This window comes from Paramisgurnus dabryanus, chromosome 9 (assembly GCF_030506205.2).
Source record: "Paramisgurnus dabryanus chromosome 9, PD_genome_1.1, whole genome shotgun sequence".
Classification (NCBI taxonomy): Eukaryota; Metazoa; Chordata; class Actinopteri; order Cypriniformes; family Cobitidae; genus Paramisgurnus; species Paramisgurnus dabryanus.
Window position 1 is genome coordinate 5212172 of NC_133345.1, and position 20764 is coordinate 5232935.

Consider the following 20764-nt stretch of genomic DNA (forward strand, 5'->3'; position numbering starts at 1 on the left):
TACTAGAAGTACATTGGTAATAAATATATGCTTTATTACATTTTTAAGAAATATGCTAAACTTAAGAATATTTTTAATGTATTTATATTAAGTGTACTAAAAGTATGCTGGTAATAAATATATGCATAATTACACTTTTAAGAAATATGCTAAACAAAAATGTACTTCTAGTGAAGTTTTAGTATATTTGGATAAAACATACTTTTTTCAAAACATGATTCATTAATTGTAATAAGCTAACATTGAACTTTCCTCAAGCCTTTCAACATCATATCATTCCGATTGCACAATAAGCTATTTTTTCAAAGATATGCTTAAAATCTTACTTGTTTAATTTCAAAATCTTACTTGTTTAATTTCAAACAACACACGTGACACACGTGACTAAACCTGATTGGTTGTTGTCATAGTAACACGTCACGGTGCTATTTGAAACTTGTTCAGTTTAGTTCAGTTGTTCACGGTGCATGCGGTTGCTTGCATTAAACGTATAAACTGTTAAATTAGATGGCGACTCTGCATTAAACGTATTTTTTTAATTAATCGGCGATCATATTTCACCAGAGGACTAAGATAAAACAACTCGATTTAAAATATGAGCAGTTTTAGTGGATCTGACGTTGAGGGAAAAAGTATTTCGCTTTTTGTTTGGAGATGAACGAGATAACACGAGGGTAAGTGATGACAGATTTTCACATTTCTTTATTTAGTTAACTATTAAATAAGTAAAACATTACATTACATTTAACCCAGCTTCTTTATGTAACGTTATGTCTGTGTTGCGTGTGGTAATTGGAACATCTTTATTTTCTGACTAACGGTAGGCATTTCTCTTAAGCATTTCAGAAATCATTAAAACCTTTCTTTTTTTTTAGCACAGCGACATAAATATGACCAACCAGATCCCAAGTAGACAGGAACAAATGAAGATATAGCGCATAGAAAGACTTATTCTTGGTGGTAAGTTTGTTGTTGCTATTTGATTTCACGTTTAAGTTTTTCTAATGTTTCTCTTGCAACGCTAACGTTAGTTTAAAATGAATGTTTGAGCTGTCTTACCTGAAAATACCATGATATGACCATATGGTTATTATAATGTCACGGGGTGACGATCTTTCAGAGCGGAACCAAAAGTTGAGGAAGTTTTGGTTCCGCCCGGATGTTTCCGTCCAGACCGGAAAACGGAAACACCGGACATCCGGCAGATTCACGGAGGCTGTAATCAGCCGATTGGGCACAGCTGTGCCTAGTTGAAGAGATCGCCGGGTAATTGGATGATTATAGTACAGAGAGGAGTATATAAAGCACAGTTAGAACACAGTTAAGGGTGCTTAGTGTGTGCTGGGAAACGGAGCTGTGCTCATTTTTGGACGTGGTGGCTATCTGTGTTTCTCTCTCTCTCCCTCGTTTCAGTCTTTATTGTGGACCTGCTGGAGTGAACAGGAAAGTCCTATGGGTAAGAAGGAACTTTGTTCTAACCAATACTGAAGGAGTAAAGCAGGAAGAGATATTGACCGTCTGGTACAACGTAAATAAAGGCTATCCGCCGTGAGTATACCCTTTTCTGTGTGGAGTAACTGGCAAAAATTAACTTGTGTAGCCATTAGAAACCTCCAGGAAAAGGAGGGCGGCCCTACCCCTACAAGAGTGTGGTGGGCGAGCCGTTAGAAGTACACATTCAAACAGCCGCCGCAACGAGACTTATTGTGGTCGTATTTCCCATCGCCTTATCGTAGCCCAAGCGCAGTGGAGGACACCGGGCGCTTCCCTTGTTGTGGTGCACTTATAGTGTGGTGAGTGAGACTGTGTAATAAATCTTTTCACGTTGGAGTGGTGCTGTGTATTTGCTGTGGGTTGCTGTGTGTCTTGTAGACGAAGCCCCGCATCATCCATTTTCTTCCACTGGGCAGAAGACGGAGAGGCCAACGACCTCAGAAACTACTGTTACTATTTGTAGTGTGCTGTTTGGAGTACGAAGGGACGCAGACTAAGAGCTGTCCGTGACCGTGAGTAAACCATTGGAAACATTCGGGGTGTGAACTTACCTGTGTCTGTTTTGTCGCAGAGTCAGAGGCGAAAGGGTCCGCCGCCCCGTGGTCTCTACGAAAAGGGCGCCCCCGTCTAGGAATCGATCGGCCTATGGGCATTGGAGATAGGGCAGCGCTCGACCCGGTGAGGTGGTGTGTGACCTTCGCCCCTCTGCTGACCTACGGAGGAGAACCATACTGACCCAGAAAGCTGTAAACAGCAGAGCCGGTGAGAAATACTCGAAGTCTCAGCAACAGTGCCTTTGTGTTCTAGCGGCCACCTGTGGAGAGAGAGCAGAACGAGAGTGAATCATTGAAGAGCCACCTGTGAACGTGATACCTACCCAGAAAGCTGTAAACAGCAGAGCCGGTGAGAAATACTCGAAGTCTCAGTAACAGTGTCTTTGTGTTCTAGCGGCCACCTGTGGAGAGAGAGCAGAACGAGAGTGAATCATTGAAGAGCCACCTGTGAACGTGATACCTACCCAGAAAGCTGTAAACAGCAGAGCCGGTGAGGAATACTCGAAGTCTCAGTAACAGTGTCATTGTGTTCTAGCGGCCACCTGTGGAGAGAGAGCAGAACGAGAGTGAATCATTGAAGAGCCACCTGTGAACGTGATACCTACCCAGAAAGCTGTAAACAGCAGAGCCGGTGAGCAATACTCGAAGTCTCAGTAACAGTGTCTTTGTGTCCTAGCGGCCACCTGTGGAGAGAGAGCAGAACGAGAGTGAATCATTGAAGAGCCACCTGTGAACGTGATACCTACCCAGAAAGCTGTAAACAGCAGAGCCGGTGAGGAATACTTGAAGTCTCAGTAACAGTGTCATTGTGTTCTAGCGGCCACCTGTGGAGAGAGAGCAGAACGAGAGTGAATCATTGAAGAGCCACCTGTGAACGTGATACCTACCCAGAAAGCTGTAAACAGCAGAGCCGGTGAGCAATACTCGAAGTCTCAGTAACAGTGTCTTTGTGTCCTAGCGGCCACCTGTGGAGAGAGAGCAGAACGAGAGTGAATCATTGAAGAGCCACCTGTGAACGTGATACCTACCCAGAAAGCTGTAAACAGCAGAGCCGGTGAGGAATACTTGAAGTCTCAGTAACAGTGTCATTGTGTTCTAGCGGCCACCTGTGGAGAGAGAGCAGAACGAGAGTGAATCATTGAAGAGCCACCTGTGAACGTGATACCTACCCAGAAAGCTGTAAGCAGCAGAGCCGGTGAGAATTACTCGAAGTCTCAGCAACAGTGCCTTTGTGTTCTAGCGGCCGCCTGTGGAGAACAAGGAGAAACAATTGGAGAACAGACTGTGTAACGTGATACCTACCCAGAGAGCTGCAAGTAGCAGAGCCGGTGAGAAACACCCTAAGTGTAAGCTAACAGTGCTTTTGTGTCACAGCGACTATCTGTGGGGCACAAGGAGAACGTGGGCGGACGTACGACAAGGAACGTAAAGGCACGTGGGGCGAGGACCCCCTGCCGACCCGAGGAAAGGTACACCGACAGTGGAGATCCTCCTTACTAGTCACACCAAATTATTCTGCCTCCAGGACGGAAGAAGGAGGGCGCCACGGTTAGCAGGGTCCAGGCCGGAGCCTGACGTTTCCCTTTCTCCCCCGGCTTATGGTGGTTGGCACCCCTGTTGTCCTTGGCCTGTCTGCCCGTGGCTGCAGTCTCCCTGGAGGGAGAAGAAGAGACCTATTAGTTTTAATTTCCCCTTACCCCAAATTCCCAGTTCTTTTAAATATTTAAACTAAATAAAGCTTGTTTTAAATTTTACTTACCTGTTCCCGTGTTTGTCTGGTCATTGGGTTGGCTTTGGGGACCTCCTCGAGGTGGGAGTTGCAAAGGGGCGTGGCTTTAGTTTAAAACAGCCAGCCCCTGGTGGTGACAGATTTTGGCGTAGTCGGCAGGGCCCCACCTCGAGTTGAGTAACCACGGTCACCCAATGACTGACAACGCGGGGCCTGCAGCCCCACCCCGTGCCACATCTATTATCATGGGAAGCCCATGGATCCAGAAATACGGAGGAGCAGAGTCGGAGGTACGACTGACCGAATGGAAGGCCCAATTAGAGTACTTGGCCGACTTACAGGGCCTTAGCGCCGCTCAGCGGCTCCAGTTTGTGTTGAACTCCCTAGAGGGAGAAGCACGGCGAGAGGTACAAGCCGCCCCCGAAGCAATCCGAGCCACCGCCCAGACTGTGTTCCAGTTTCTTACTGAGCAATATGGCGACCATACCCCCGTAGCTGTCCTCCGTTCACAATTTTTTAATTGTAAGCAAGGCCCCCGACAACCTATTAGAGCTTTTGCCCTCAGGCTGCGAGAGCAGTTCACTCGCCTGCAGGCCCGACGAGACCATGGGCTAGGAGACGGAGAGACATTGTTACGTGACCAGTTCCTCCTGGGGATGAAAGAGGGCCCCGTGAGACAAAGTCTGAGGGTCCAGTTTCGGAGGGACTCTGGGCTCACCTTTGAAGACCTAAAGAAGGAGGCGCTGGCCTTGGAGGGTGATGAGGTCGAAGTAAGTGAAACCCCTGTATGTGCAGCCGTAAGTGGGAACACCGCAGCACCACCTGAACACGCAGATTGGAAGCAAGCCCTGAGAGTAGAATTGTTGAAAGATGTCCGAGAGCAGATGTCGGAACTATCTAAGACTCTTCTGGGAGAACTTCGCCAAGGTAGGGCGCGAGAGGAACCGAGGCCGGCACCCCGAGAGCGAGTCTACTCTGAGAGGGGCCGAGAGCCACCGGGGCGCCCAAACCGTTTTAACCGGCCCCGCTTCGAGTGGGATGACCAAGGGCGACCAATCTGCAATCGTTGTGGAGAACCAGGGCATTATAGCCGTCAGTGTGGGCCTCGCAGGGCATCGGAAGGGGGTTTTTAGGACGACCGGCCACAGTGGGTCGTGTGGCCGGGACCCCTCGAGGAGACCCGGAAAGACGTGATAACTCAAGAGACCAGATGGTTGGGCATAGCCCAATGGCGGAGGTGAAGGTATGTGGCAAGACAATACAGTGCCTGGTAGATACGGGCTCTCAAGTGACATTGTTTGCCGAAAGTCTCTCGCAGGAAGTATTCGGGAAGCAGAGAACCCAAGGAGGAGAGGCCCCCTGGCTGACGTTGCGGGGCGCCAACGGCTTAGAGATTCCTTACATTGGCTATCGGCTGACGGACTTAGAAGTTCACGGGGTGTTAGTTCCCCAAAAAGGGGTGATCATCGTGGAAGACAGGTGTTTGGGTGTCCATCGAGCCCTATTAGGGATGAACGTGCTCTCCGAATGTTGGGAGGAGTTATTTCGGGCTAAGCCCGGCCCTAGGATCTCCCCTGTTGAGAGGCCCTTATGGGAGCGAGTAGTCGCCGACTGTCGTCGGGTCCAGATGACCCAGGTCCGTAGAGGCCGAGAAGAGGTAGGGAGAGTAATGTGTCGCTATGCTTTATCTATCCCCCCTAGGAGTGAGGCCATGGTGTGGGTGAGAGTGGCCCCCCGAGGAGTTGGCCCCGAAGAGTGGGTATTGGTTGAACCCCACGCCGACTGCCCCCAAGTGGAAGTAGCACGAGGCCTAGCGGGGGTCCACCGGGGGAGGGTCCCTGTAAAGGTTCGAAATGACCACCCCTACCCAGTACATTTACACCGACACCAGCGGCTGGCCCGACTCACGGGGGTTGCACCCCATCAGGTGAGGGAAGAGAGAGATGTTAGTTTCCGTCAGGTGTGCCCCACGGTCATCGAGGTGGCCCTGACGCAGATGGAAGCCCCTTCGAACAACGGGGAGAGGGACGTGCCAAGACACCTGGCAGGTGAGTCCCTGCAAGGGGAAAAGCTGGAACAGGCGCAGACACAAAGACTCCAAGCCCTCCTTCAGAAATGGCAACATGTGTTTGCAAGACACGAGGAAGATTACGGATGCACTAAGGTGGTAGAACATCATATTCCGACTGGAGATGCAGGACCCAGTAGGGAGAGGTACCGGCCGATCCCACCCACTTTGTATACAGAGGTACGCTCACTATTGCAGGGCATGCTGGGGCGGGGCATCGTCCGGGAAAGCAGTAGCCCATGGGCGGCCCCTATTGTACTTGTGCAGAAGAAGTCGGGAGCTTGGAGGTTTTGTGTGGACTATCGTAAGCTCAACCTGGTGACTAAGAAAGACGCTTTTCCCCTACCCCGGATCGAAGACTCCCTTGCGGGTCTCACGCGGTCTGCATGGTACTCCACTCTGGATCTGGCCAGTGGGTATTGGCAGGTGCCAGTGGCCGAGGCCGATAGGGAGAAGACCGCTTTCACGACCCCGTTTGGACTATTCGAGTGGGAACGGATGCCCTTCGGGCTCTGCAACGCCCCAGCCACGTTCCAACGCCTGATGCAGCGCTGTCTGGGAGGTCAGTTAATGGAGTCAGTCTTGGTATATCTGGATGATGTAATTGTGTACTCCCCAGATTTCGATTCCCATCTCCGGCACCTCGAAGAGGTTTTCCAGGCAATGGAGAAATATGGGCTGAAGTTGCAACCCGATAAATGCCATCTGTTGAGGCGAGAGGTCCAGTTCCTGGGTCACGTGGTCAGCGCTGCTGGGGTGGCTGTAGACCCTGGGAAAGTCTCTGCAGTAAGAGATTGGAGTGCGCCCAAGACTGTGAGGCAAGTACGTTCATTTCTAGGGTTTGTGGGATACTACAGACGGTTCATAAAAGATTTTTCCAAGATCGCTAAGCCACTTAACCAGCTGCTGGTCGGTACAGGGCGGAACCGGGGAAGGGGATCACCCCCGATTGACTGGGATGAGTCCTGTGAGGGGGCATTTCAGAGGTTGAAACAGGAATTATTACAGGCTCCTATCTTAGCCTATGCAGACTTTACTCAACCATTTACCTTGTATACAGACGCTAGCAACCTGGGGTTGGGAGCGGTCTTGGCCCAACGACAAGCGGGAACAGAACGGGTGATTGCCTACGCAAGCCGAAGCCTCCACCCAGCTGAGAAGAACGACGCAAACTACAGCTCATTTAAACTGGAACTGCTGGCCCTGAAGTGGGCCCTGAGCGAGAAGTTTAAGGACTACCTCTGGGGTGCTAAGGTAACGGTGATTACGGACAATAATCCTTTGGTACATTTACAGACAGCGAAGTTGGGAGCTGTGGAACAGCGCTGGGTGGCACAACTTGCCAATTTCGAGTATCAACTGCAGTATCGGCCTGGGCGAGAACACACGAACGCGGACGCCTTGTCCCGATTGCCAGAGGCGGACAACCCCGGTTGCCGGGAAGGCAAGGAAGAAGAAAGCCAGAGGGAGGGCTATCTGATAGGGGCCGTGGAGGCCCCAGGAGGCCAGCAGGAGGCGGTACCGGAGAATTGGGGCTGGGACCCCTGTCGGTGGAAAGCGAGGCAGGCCCAGGATCAGGATGTGTGTCAGGTAAAGATGTGGGTGGAGCAGGGCCGACGGCCAACATCATCTGAGAGGCTGACCCAAACAGAGACGGGAAAAAGACTGCTGGGACAGTGGGACAAGCTGGAACTACAAGAAGGGGTGCTTTGCCGGAAGGTTAGTGACCCGAAGCTGGACGAAGAGGTGCGCCAGATCGTGGTGCCCGCCGATCAAGCAGCAGCCTTGGTGTCCGCCTACCATGATCAGCTGGGGCACCAGGGACAGGAACGGACAGTATCGCTGCTGCGCAGGTTTTTCTACTGGCCGGGGCTGGAGGCATCAGTACGCAGCTTGGTCCAAGCTTGCCCCAGGTGTATGTTGTTTAAATCTCGACGAGAGGCTCGAGCGCCGATGGTGCCCATACATGCCAAAGCCCCCCTCCACATCATGGCGATGGATTTCCTGACACTGGGCCGGCCACAGGACCGCTATCCGAACATCTTAGTAATCACCGACCTGTTTACAAAATACGCATGGGCAGTTCCCACCCTTGATCAGACGGCAAACACCACCGCAACGGCTCTATGGCGGCACGTCTTCCAAACGTTCGGATGTCCAGAGTTCCTGCACTCAGACCAAGGGGCAAATTTCGAATCAAAGGTGATCCGAGAATTATGCCAGCTGTATGGATGCACGAAGACCCATACGACGTCGTATCACCCTCAAGGAAATGGCTGTTGTGAGAGGTTTAATCAGACCCTGTTGGGGCTCCTAGGGACCCTGGACCAACGGAAGCAGAGCGATTGGGTGAGTGCTCTACCGAACCTTTTGCAAGCTTATAATAACAGCGTTCATAGTACGACGGGGTATGCCCCCACCTATCTGATGTTCGGCAGACATGTGCGGATGCCCACGGACCTGGTCTTGGGAGTGACCGCTGGCCAAGAGGAAGGGAGCGTGACGGAATGGGTGGGGCGCCACCACCAACGGCTGCACTTTGCTTACGAACAGGTATCCCAGAAGATCCGGGCTACAGGGGAAAAGAACAAGCGGCTGTACGACCGGACGGCCCGGGACGCCCCCTTGTTACCAGGAGAGAGAGTCTTGGTACGAGACAATCGGCGGCAAGGCAAAGGAAAGCTGAGTGACCGTTGGGAGACCACCCCGTACGTAGTCTGCAGGCAACAGAGGCCGGGACAGCCGGTGTATACCATCCGGCCGGAAGGAAAGGCCGGCCCTGAACGTGTGGTGCACCGAAACATGATTCGCCCTTGCCCAAATTATCCCGAGGTCGCGAAGGAGGTAGTGGCGGGACCGGCACCGACGGCCCCCTGGATGGAAGGATGGGCTGTGGTACCAGGCCTACCCGTGGTAGCACCACCCCCGGCCGCCCCAGGAGAGCCAGAGCTAGCACCTGAGCCAGTTGAACCACCGGCCGCCCAGGGACAGCCAGAGCCAGTACCAGAGCCAGCCGAACCCCCGGCCGCCCAAAGACAACCTGAGGTTGTGCCCGAGCCCGCCGAACCTGACTCCCCTGTGAGGCGCTCCCAACGGGAGAATCGAGGCCGACCCCCTTCCCGTTACGGTGAGTGGACTACTCAAAGGCATTCCAGGGACTGGAATGCATTGGCGGGGGAGGATGTCACGGGGTGACGATCTTTCAGAGCGGAACCAAAAGTTGAGGAAGTTTTGGTTCCGCCCGGATGTTTCCGTCCAGACCGGAAAACGGAAACACCGGACATCCGGCAGATTCACGGAGGCTGTAATCAGCCGATTGGGCACAGCTGTGCCTAGTTGAAGAGATCGCCGGGTAATTGGATGATTATAGTACAGAGAGGAGTATATAAAGCACAGTTAGAACACAGTTAAGGGTGCTTAGTGTGTGCTGGGAAACGGAGCTGTGCTCATTTTTGGACGTGGTGGCTATCTGTGTTTCTCTCTCTCTCCCTCGTTTCAGTCTTTATTGTGGACCTGCTGGAGTGAACAGGAAAGTCCTATGGGTAAGAAGGAACTTTGTTCTAACCAATACTGAAGGAGTAAAGCAGGAAGAGATATTGACCGTCTGGTACAACGTAAATAAAGGCTATCCGCCGTGAGTATACCCTTTTCTGTGTGGAGTAACTGGCAAAAATTAACTTGTGTAGCCATTAGAAACCTCCAGGAAAAGGAGGGCGGCCCTACCCCTACAAGAGTGTGGTGGGCGAGCCGTTAGAAGTACACATTCAAACAGCCGCCGCAACGAGACTTATTGTGGTCGTATTTCCCATCGCCTTATCGTAGCCCAAGCGCAGTGGAGGACACCGGGCGCTTCCCTTGTTGTGGTGCACTTATAGTGTGGTGAGTGAGACTGTGTAATAAATCTTTTCACGTTGGAGTGGTGCTGTGTATTTGCTGTGGGTTGCTGTGTGTCTTGTAGACGAAGCCCCGCATCATCCATTTTCTTCCACTGGGCAGAAGACGGAGAGGCCAACGACCTCAGAAACTACTGTTACTATTTGTAGTGTGCTGTTTGGAGTACGAAGGGACGCAGACTAAGAGCTGTCCGTGACCGTGAGTAAACCATTGGAAACATTCGGGGTGTGAACTTACCTGTGTCTGTTTTGTCGCAGAGTCAGAGGCGAAAGGGTCCGCCGCCCCGTGGTCTCTACGAAAAGGGCGCCCCCGTCTAGGAATCGATCGGCCTATGGGCATTGGAGATAGGGCAGCGCTCGACCCGGTGAGGTGGTGTGTGACCTTCGCCCCTCTGCTGACCTACGGAGGAGAACCATACTGACCCAGAAAGCTGTAAACAGCAGAGCCGGTGAGAAATACTCGAAGTCTCAGCAACAGTGCCTTTGTGTTCTAGCGGCCACCTGTGGAGAGAGAGCAGAACGAGAGTGAATCATTGAAGAGCCACCTGTGAACGTGATACCTACCCAGAAAGCTGTAAACAGCAGAGCCGGTGAGAAATACTCGAAGTCTCAGTAACAGTGTCTTTGTGTTCTAGCGGCCACCTGTGGAGAGAGAGCAGAACGAGAGTGAATCATTGAAGAGCCACCTGTGAACGTGATACCTACCCAGAAAGCTGTAAACAGCAGAGCCGGTGAGGAATACTCGAAGTCTCAGTAACAGTGTCATTGTGTTCTAGCGGCCACCTGTGGAGAGAGAGCAGAACGAGAGTGAATCATTGAAGAGCCACCTGTGAACGTGATACCTACCCAGAAAGCTGTAAACAGCAGAGCCGGTGAGCAATACTCGAAGTCTCAGTAACAGTGTCTTTGTGTCCTAGCGGCCACCTGTGGAGAGAGAGCAGAACGAGAGTGAATCATTGAAGAGCCACCTGTGAACGTGATACCTACCCAGAAAGCTGTAAACAGCAGAGCCGGTGAGGAATACTTGAAGTCTCAGTAACAGTGTCATTGTGTTCTAGCGGCCACCTGTGGAGAGAGAGCAGAACGAGAGTGAATCATTGAAGAGCCACCTGTGAACGTGATACCTACCCAGAAAGCTGTAAACAGCAGAGCCGGTGAGCAATACTCGAAGTCTCAGTAACAGTGTCTTTGTGTCCTAGCGGCCACCTGTGGAGAGAGAGCAGAACGAGAGTGAATCATTGAAGAGCCACCTGTGAACGTGATACCTACCCAGAAAGCTGTAAACAGCAGAGCCGGTGAGGAATACTTGAAGTCTCAGTAACAGTGTCATTGTGTTCTAGCGGCCACCTGTGGAGAGAGAGCAGAACGAGAGTGAATCATTGAAGAGCCACCTGTGAACGTGATACCTACCCAGAAAGCTGTAAACAGCAGAGCCGGTGAGGAATACTTGAAGTCTCAGTAACAGTGTCATTGTGTTCTAGCGGCCACCTGTGGAGAGAGAGCAGAACGAGAGTGAATCATTGAAGAGCCACCTGTGAACGTGATACCTACCCAGAAAGCTGTAAACAGCAGAGCCGGTGAGCAATACTCGAAGTCTCAGTAACAGTGTCTTTGTGTCCTAGCGGCCACCTGTGGAGAGAGAGCAGAACGAGAGTGAATCATTGAAGAGCCACCTGTGAACGTGATACCTACCCAGAAAGCTGTAAACAGCAGAGCCGGTGAGGAATACTTGAAGTCTCAGTAACAGTGTCATTGTGTTCTAGCGGCCACCTGTGGAGAGAGAGCAGAACGAGAGTGAATCATTGAAGAGCCACCTGTGAACGTGATACCTACCCAGAAAGCTGTAAGCAGCAGAGCCGGTGAGAATTACTCGAAGTCTCAGCAACAGTGCCTTTGTGTTCTAGCGGCCGCCTGTGGAGAACAAGGAGAAACAATTGGAGAACAGACTGTGTAACGTGATACCTACCCAGAGAGCTGCAAGTAGCAGAGCCGGTGAGAAACACCCTAAGTGTAAGCTAACAGTGCTTTTGTGTCACAGCGACTATCTGTGGGGCACAAGGACAACGTGGGCGGACGTACGACAAGGAACATAAAGGCACGTGGGGCGAGGACCCCCTGCCGACCCGAGGAAAGGTACACCGACAGTGGAGATCCTCCTTACTAGTCACACCAAATTATTCTGCCTCCAGGACGGAAGAAGGAGGGCGCCACGGTTAGCAGGGTCCAGGCCGGAGCCTGACGTTTCCCTTTCTCCCCCGGCTTATGGTGGTTGGCACCCCTGTTGTCCTTGGCCTGTCTGCCCGTGGCTGCAGTCTCCCTGGAGGGAGAAGAAGAGACCTATTAGTTTTAATTTCCCCTTACCCCAAATTCCCAGTTCTTTTAAATATTTAAACTAAATAAAGCTTGTTTTAAATTTTACTTACCTGTTCCCGTGTTTGTCTGGTCATTGGGTTGGCTTTGGGGACCTCCTCGAGGTGGGAGTTGCAAAGGGGCGTGGCTTTAGTTTAAAACAGCCAGCCCCTGGTGGTGACAATAACTCCAGTAATGTTCAATGGCTAATGTTTATATCAGTTCAATCTTGACAACCTTATTGTCTTTTTGTTTATTTTTAAATGTATTTCTAATTACATATGGACACAAAAATGACATTGTAAGAAGGGATACTTTTATGAGAGATTGTAAAACTGCCGAGGCTGGGTTTGATTATATTATATTGTCTTAATATATTGTACTCGGGGTAAGTAAATCTTAAAACGAAAACAAATCATTAATCATCATTTACCTGCCTGTTGTTTTTCAGATCAACTGCTATTGACATTTTTGAATCGGGGCAAATGTGGAGTGAAGAAAAACGTTTGCAACACATCCATTCCAGGTGGCTAATTTCTGTCCTTTTGAATTATTCTTGTAAAAAACGTTTTTTTATTGTAAAGCTGTAAGGGACTTGGCCTAGTCATCATTGCACCATTTGGCAGGGCACCAGACTAACTGTTTTTACTAGGAGCACAGTGGCCCCCAACTGAAAATTTTAGGGGCGCAACCAGAAAATTTAGGGGCACACACGGTAAAACAACATGCTAACCAAATATTCACATGTCTACTAATTTAGACTGTATTACTAATAAATACTTTAATTATAGATTCAGAAAGTACAATGTGCTGTTTCAGATTAGTGTCATATCCACTGATCTATATAAATGACTGGATTGCACATGACGTCACACTTGTGAAGCCACCGCGCCGCCATGTTGGTATACCCAAACGTTCTATTTAATCAATGGACGTTATCAGATTTTAATGATAAAACATCACTTTACTCATCTTCGTTTTTATATCTGAAGTTACCCTGTACATTATTACATCACAAACGTCCAAAGCATGTAAATAGTTATTTACTGAAAGTTGTACATTTTGCATTTTAAACAGTTATTATACATTCATCTTTATTACAGTATCAGATCAGCAGACAGACCGCAGCATATTTAGTATTAATGACAATAAACGTGCTCATTCTGAAATCTAAATAAATAATCATGCTTTGTACAGTATGTGCATGCAATAATTTGCTAGTTTTGTAATTATGTTATCTTAACTTACATGTTACCTAAACTTATTTAGAGATATAACGCTGACCGTCACAGTGTAGCTGAATGTCAAAAAAAACTTTATTTATACCCGTGTCATTAGCAAATGCAGCAGACACACTCACCTTAACGGTTTTTTATAAATCCATTATCCTGCCCGATTAAAACATAAACATTGCAAATAACACCAGAATTAACAAATAATTAACGTACACATATCCTAAAAATTAACCTTGTGTAACTGATACGCTGTAAAGGGGGTAAATTTTGATCATGATTTTGAATGGAAGTCAATGACGCTCTCTGCCGGTTGGGTATACCAAGATGGCGGCTCGAACTCTGCGCTGGCTTCAACTCACGCAGTTACGTCAAGCGTTCCAATCCAGTCATTTATATAGATCAGTGGTCATATCACAAAAAAAAGGTCAAATTTGCTGGTCGCACATGTGCGACCGGATGTAAAATTCAGTGGCACACTCTCAAATTTAGGTGGCAAAATGCCACCATTTGATAGCAGTCTGGAGCCCTGTTTGGCATCATTTCTGATTTCCTTAAATCTCCTTAAACAGAGGTGAACCTTAAGTTTGCAAGACCACAATAGACAAACAATGGAAAATGATCTAGGTTCAAATAAAACACAATTATCAATGTAAAACATATCCTGTAATACACACAGGTTGCTTTATTTCATGAGCCTGTTCTAATCCTATCTTCATTCCCACTTGTAGAGTGCTCTGACAGATAAAACTGACACGCTTGATGAGGACACAGTCAAAGCTTTAAAAGGTAAACTGAGAAGTTAACAAAACTTCCATACATGCATATCTATGCCAATTTATTTTAAACATGGATATCCAAATGTTCATTCATTATTGGTTAATTGGTATATTCTGTTTCCTTTTCACAGCCCGTGTGATAAAGCAGTCTACAATTACTACGGTGTCTGAATTGCAAGAAGAAGTCACCCTCCACTTAAACATGTGACATCTAAACTGTTTTGTGTTTTAGTTCAGCTTTTTATAGGTTTATCTTAAGTTGGTTAAAGGCAGAGTGCACTATTTTTGAAAGCCAATGTTAACATTTGAAATTACCTAAACAAACATGCCTCTACCCCAATAGAATCGGGACCTTCTTTTGATAGAGCCACCACACACATACGCAACCCGGCAAGGATGTCAGTTAGTAGACACGCCCCTTACTGCTGGTTGGCTACAAAGTGTGTTTTGGTAGTCGGCCCAATTTCCTTTTACAAAGCGTTTTTCAAACATTGTGCACTCCGTCTTTAAATTGCACTTAAACATTTTTTTTCATTAACTTTTTATGCAGAGAATTACATTATGATTATTATATAATCATTGCTTATGAATATTTAGTGATTGCATATTCATAGTGTACTTTTCATTAATACATTTAATGTTAATGTTGTACAATTTGATAGAAGTAGCTCTGTAATTGCATTTCTCTGATATTTGTTTTATATGTTTCTCTTTGGTCAAGAGATTATGTATGTCTCTGTGCTTGATTAATTTACTTTAGGTATTTTTGTAATGTACACAACACAATATGAAGTATATTAAATTGTTCTGTATTCAAAATCTGTGTATGTGTCTTAAAATTTAATGATTTTAATATAACATTTTAAATATTAAAAACAGCTTTATAATAAAATAGTAGTGTAATGCTAATACATTTCTATTAATGTAATGCTAGTATATTTCTAATATGCTGAAGTACTATTAAAGTGTTCTTAAAGCACAGTTAAATTAAGCTTTAAATGTATTCTAACTGTATTTTTAAGTGTATGAGAAGTGCATTTCAAATGAATTTTAAAGAAGTACACTTAAATTGCACTAAATATATTTGAAGTTGTTCCAATTTAACACAATTTCAATATATTAAATATAATGCAAATAGATTAAAATTGACTTTAAATATATCTTGAAATGCATTTAATATATTTGAAGTGGGTTCAATATAATACATTTAATATGCATTTAGTATAGTAGCTTTTAAATATATTAAGTATGTCCCAAAAAATACTATTTAAATATATTTCTTTTTCACCTGGGAGGGGGAGCCGGCGAAGGCGCTGGCTTTTGGGGTGGAGGCTAGCGGGCATTTAACTCTATACGTTACAGAGGTAGAACGTTGAGCTAGCAGATCAGAAGTTCATGTTTTCTAAACCCATGCAGAAAACACACACAAACTGTTGGGAAAAAGCAGTCATCGCTTAACCAAACAGAAACATGAAGTAAAGCTTCAGTTAATTTGCTTGCAACTTGCAGATCCAATACGTCGATCGTAAAGGTAATGCCGGTAGATCGCACATACCTTAACTGTGTATGCTGCTCCACGCCTCCACGAGCTTCGGGAAACAGAGCGCAAAATTGTCATTATGGTCTTGGATTAACTGTGAAACATGCTTTGCCTTTCTTCTCAAATGTGTTTTCATAAATCTTACGCTGTCCGCTGCAGCTCAGTCGTCTAACTTCTGAAATTTACCAGGATGCGCATTTTTTCCTTGATGCAGGAACTGATCCACGCTCATGAGAGAGAGAGAGAGAGAGAGAGAGAGAGAGAGAGAGAATTTAGAATTTTCAAAAAACCTTTATTACAAATTAAAACATTTTCATAACCTCAAATCAGAAAAAACAAAGGGGAAAAAAATATATATATATATATATATAGTAACGGAAATAACAAAAAATAAGCCAACATAGGAGCAAAGACCAAATCATCTTCAATAACCAGACACAGAGCTCCTCCATAATACCAAATCAATTCAAAAGAAAGAAGATCATTCATTGCTTTTAAGTATCTAAAACCAATAAGGATTCTAGATTTAACTTATTTTAAAAACTGCTAATATATCATGGCTTCCAGGTCTGTCAACGTTGCTGTGGTTTTTCGACAGCTGTAATATGAAGGGTAGAGTGAAAAAAAAATGTTTAAGTGTTTTGAACATCCCAATCTGTTCGTTTACTTAGTATTTTATTCATGTTTTCGAGTTAAAAAATAATTCTTAAATCAAGATACATTTACTTAATAAGCAAAGTGGCTTAGAATTTAAGTCTTGTTTACTGAAATAAATTCTAAAATGTAATAGGTTAAGGCTTAAAACAAGTAAAAATATCTGCCAGTGGGGTAAGAAAAATAAACCTAAATTGAGTTTATTATTGAATTAAGTTGAAACTAGAATTAAGTTTATTTTTCTTACCCCGCTGGCAGATATTTTTTACTTGTTTTAAATATAAACCTGTTGATTTTTATAATTTATTTCAATTATTACAAAGTATACGATCTGATTTTTTAATCGCGGTGTTTGTTTTATTCCTCGTTTCTTTTCCGTGCATTTGCTTTATTTATTTATTTTTGCTTGTTGCATTTAAATGCACGTTTGATTTGTTGCCACATTATTCTGTGTTAATGTACTTTTTAACATGTTTATAAACAAAAAGTGCGTTATTATAATTAATTATATGGCTGTGAATTCCCAGCAAACACAAAACGCTTTTATAACAATTTTCTATTACAATACATAATATCTTAAGCCACTTTGCTTACCAAGTAAATGTATCTCCATTTAAGAATTGTCAGATATTCACAAGAAAACAAGACAAAAACAGTAAGTAAGATATTCATTTACTTTTTTCTTTCAAACATGAATTTACAGACGGCTGAAAATTTTAAATAAAATAACTAGACATACCTATCTGGGTCTGCTCCCGTTTGCTGTGATGACGGGGACTTAGTCCAAAGCACATTTTGAGGAATACTTACACATTTTACTTCTTATTTCTTTGGAATTAATTATTATTTATTTTCAATTACAAAGTATGCGATCTGATTTTTTTTAATCGCGGTGTTTGTTTTATTCCTCGTTTCTTTTCCATGCATTTGCTTTATTTATTTATTTTCTGCTTGTTGCATTTAAATGCACGTTTGATTTGTTGCCACATTATTCTGTGTTAATGTATTTTTTAACATGTTTATCAACAAAAAGTGCGTTATTATAATTAATTATATAGCTGTGAAATATATACAAGAATTCCCAGCAAAAACAAAACGTTTTTATAACAATTTTCTATTACAATACATAATATCTTAAGCCACTTTGCTTACCAAGTAAATGTATCTCCATTTAAGAATTGTCAGATATTCACTAGAAAACAAGACAAAAACAGTAAGTAAGATATTCATTTACTTTTTTCTTTCAAACATGAATTTACAGACGGCTGGGAATTTTTAATAAAATAACTAGACATACCTATTCGGGTCTGCTCCCGTTTGCTGTGATGACGGGGGACTTAGTCCAAAGCACATTTTGAGGAATACTTACACATTTTACTTCTTATTTCTTTGAAATTAATTATTATTTATTTTCAATTACAAAGTATGCGATCTGATTTTTTTAATCGCGGTGTGTGTTTTATTCCTCGTTTCTTTAGCTCACACAACATTCTACCAAAAAACAGCAGATCATTTTCTACTAGATAACTCCATACACTATGGATTAAAAATGTCCCGAACCTGATAAAACCCAGGTAAAAAGCAAATACAAATAAACCATTTTGATTTAGCAAAAGTTTACAAATAAATGCACTCCCTGCACACAACAAGCACGTCTAGTTACCATTCATTTTTTGCGTGATTTAAGTTTCGTCGCATACATTTTGGAAGGCACACGATAAAAACAAAATAAGGCTTTTAATGTATGCAGACTTCATTCTCCGTTGAGGGCTTATCAATCATAATAAACGCTGTTAACTCTTCTCATTGAATGGTCTAAATCCAATGCTGGTAAAGAAATCAAATGTGCATTTCAACGCAACAAGCAAGCCGTAAAGCAATGGATGCAGGCAAACAAACGAGGAATAGCACATACACCACGATTAGATCATCGGGTCTCATACTTTGGAATTAATAAGAAATAATTATTCAGTCTAAAGAAATAAGAAGTAAAATGTCTAAGTATTTCTCCAAATGTGCAGACTCATTACAATAAACGGGAGCAGACACGAATAGTTATGTATGTCTCGTTATTTTATTTAAAATTGACAGCTGTCTAACATATGATATATTTTGATAAGACGAAATGCTAAAAAAATAATATAACACCAATCGACAATATATGTTATTGTTATTTTTACAAGTAAATTCATGTGTAGGAGAAAACAAAGCAGCTGTCAGTCCATACTATATTGAGTGGCCATCGTAGTGGTGCAACCTGAACGATGTCTTCCTTACTTCCGGTCAAAGGCGCCATTTTGTGAAATAGGCATATAGGTGACGCTGGAGCACGCGGCCATTGTCTCTGTTCAACAAAACAAGTGTATATATACACATACGCATATTTTTCCTCAATCAATCACCGAATACAAGGTGCAATTCGATGCCAACTGGCCCTTCTCTCTGGTTTCATGTTTGTAAGGAAAATTAAGGGGGAAATTACGATAGCATTTCAGCCAAACATTCATTCGTGCCACGCTGCTTTTCTTTGAACGAAAAAAAAAAACCCTCTGCTCCCCCTACACAATTTCTTCTCCTGTTATTTTATGCTTAAAACAAGCAAATAAATCTGCCTACAGGGTAAGAAAAAATTCGTTAACTTTTCCCATAAACACTTAATTCAAGAAAAATTGTCCCACCCCACTGGCCATTTTTTTATCCACAATACACATTCGATGTCTGCACGCACCATTGTCTTTGTTCAACGCAAACAATTCTGTTGCGTTTTTCTTTGAACGAAGTGCTCCGCCTAGATAATTTGACCCATATTCACATGGGTTTGTTTCTCGTTTTTTCTTTGAGAACAATCTATATAGCGCTTTCCACAATCGTTTTGGTGTTAGCTTTACGTAAAATAGAAACACAGAAAAGTACTGAGCGATGGAGAAACCACGAAGCGGAACATATTATGACCACGGATTGGCAAACAAACTGGCAACCACGCACAAAAGAAGCAAACTCTGGTTTTAAACTCACCTTATTTGTCCCCGGAAAGCGCCAGAGTCGATGCACGGAGTGGACGGAGCAAGCCTCGCTTCCATAGCCGAAGGTCAAAAATCCATTCAAACGTGTAGTCCCCGGTGTCCACTCGATTTTACCCAAAAAGCCGAGGAGCGATACCGCAATGGCATCCGGAGAAGGCGCTGGCTGTCGGGATGGAGGTTAGCGGGTCAGAGATCCGGCACTGAAGGTCTGCGTTCATTACTCACCGTGTGCATTTCACTCTATACTTGTAAAAAAACCATACAAATACATACAGAAACAGTTATCACTCATACAAAAAGAAACACGAAGGTAAAGCTTCAGTTAATTTGCTCGCTGAATGCTTTTTGCATGCACATACAAAACTGAACAAAACTGATATACTGAACAAAATAGGCCCCAAAATTGAGGAACACCAGTTGTTTAGTTAAACTGATTGAATAGCACTTTGCTTTCTATTTGTTAAATATGAAATGAGACAATAAATTACAAATTACATTTCAATGCCTGCAGCGTGTTCATGTCCACACCACAAATAAAACCGTGTGAGCCTTTTTTTTGGTTTAAAGATTGAAAGTTTCGAACCTACGCAACACTCTAAAGACAAATGCTCCTAAATAGTACCAAATAAGGGTTCTTCAGCTTGTAACCATAGCAGAACCCGTTTTTTGGGTACTATATAGAACCTTTTTATACGGTTCTATAAAGAATCTTGCCTTGAAAAATGCTCACCTCAGTGGTGCTATAAAGAACGATTAATTTATCAGCTGTCAGGAGTGACATTTTTGTTATTTATCCACTTTCTAATGTATAGCACTTGATAAGGATTAACAGTTTAAAAACAGAAATGCAAGACATCAGAAAATACATTTATTTTTTACTTTCATAACATGAGAGGTGTCATACAATAACAAATATGTGCTTTAAAATCACATTCCTAAGTTAAAAATATACATAAAAATAGATATATGGATCATTACACAAATCACTACTCAAAGGAAATATGTTAAATAACTGCTTCAATATTAATTAACAATAACGTTTGGCCAAGGCAGTCCTTGTAAATAGACATATAAATAGACAAATAAAATCATGACATATATGCCATAGAGCCTGAGATAGAGAAAAATAATAAGGAATTCTGCTTTTACTACCATCTCAGAAATATTGCCAGAATTGGAGGTTTTGTCTCAAGACAGGACTTAGAGAAACTTGTTCATGCTTTCATCACCAGCAGGGCCGATTATTGCAATGGACAATGGATTAAAAAAGTACTGTTACTTGTTTAAAAACCACTTCATGGCTACAGGCCGAAATACATGACAGATATGCTAATCGAATATGAAACCGATTACTCGGAGCAATAGGATCAGGTCATTTAGAAAAAACAGGGGTTCACTCAAAACAAGGTGCATCAGCATTTAGTTATTATCAGCTTTCAGAAGAGATCA

At 44.3% G+C, this 20764-nt stretch overlaps 1 long non-coding RNA gene across 2 annotated transcripts; it reads left to right on the forward strand.

Moving 5' to 3' along the window:
* The first annotated feature begins 349 nt into the window (after window positions 1–349).
* LOC135721874 (uncharacterized) lies at window positions 350–14261 on the forward strand. Of its 2 annotated transcripts, XR_010521631.2 has the most exons (5): window positions 350–674; window positions 876–960; window positions 12539–12613; window positions 14051–14108; window positions 14230–14261. It is a non-coding gene; the product is annotated as an uncharacterized lncRNA (long non-coding RNA). The 2 variants fall into 2 exon arrangements; XR_012337248.1 differs by lacking the exon at window positions 14230–14261 and having other exon boundaries at window positions 14051–14221.
* The last annotated feature ends 6503 nt before the right edge of the window (window positions 14262–20764 follow it).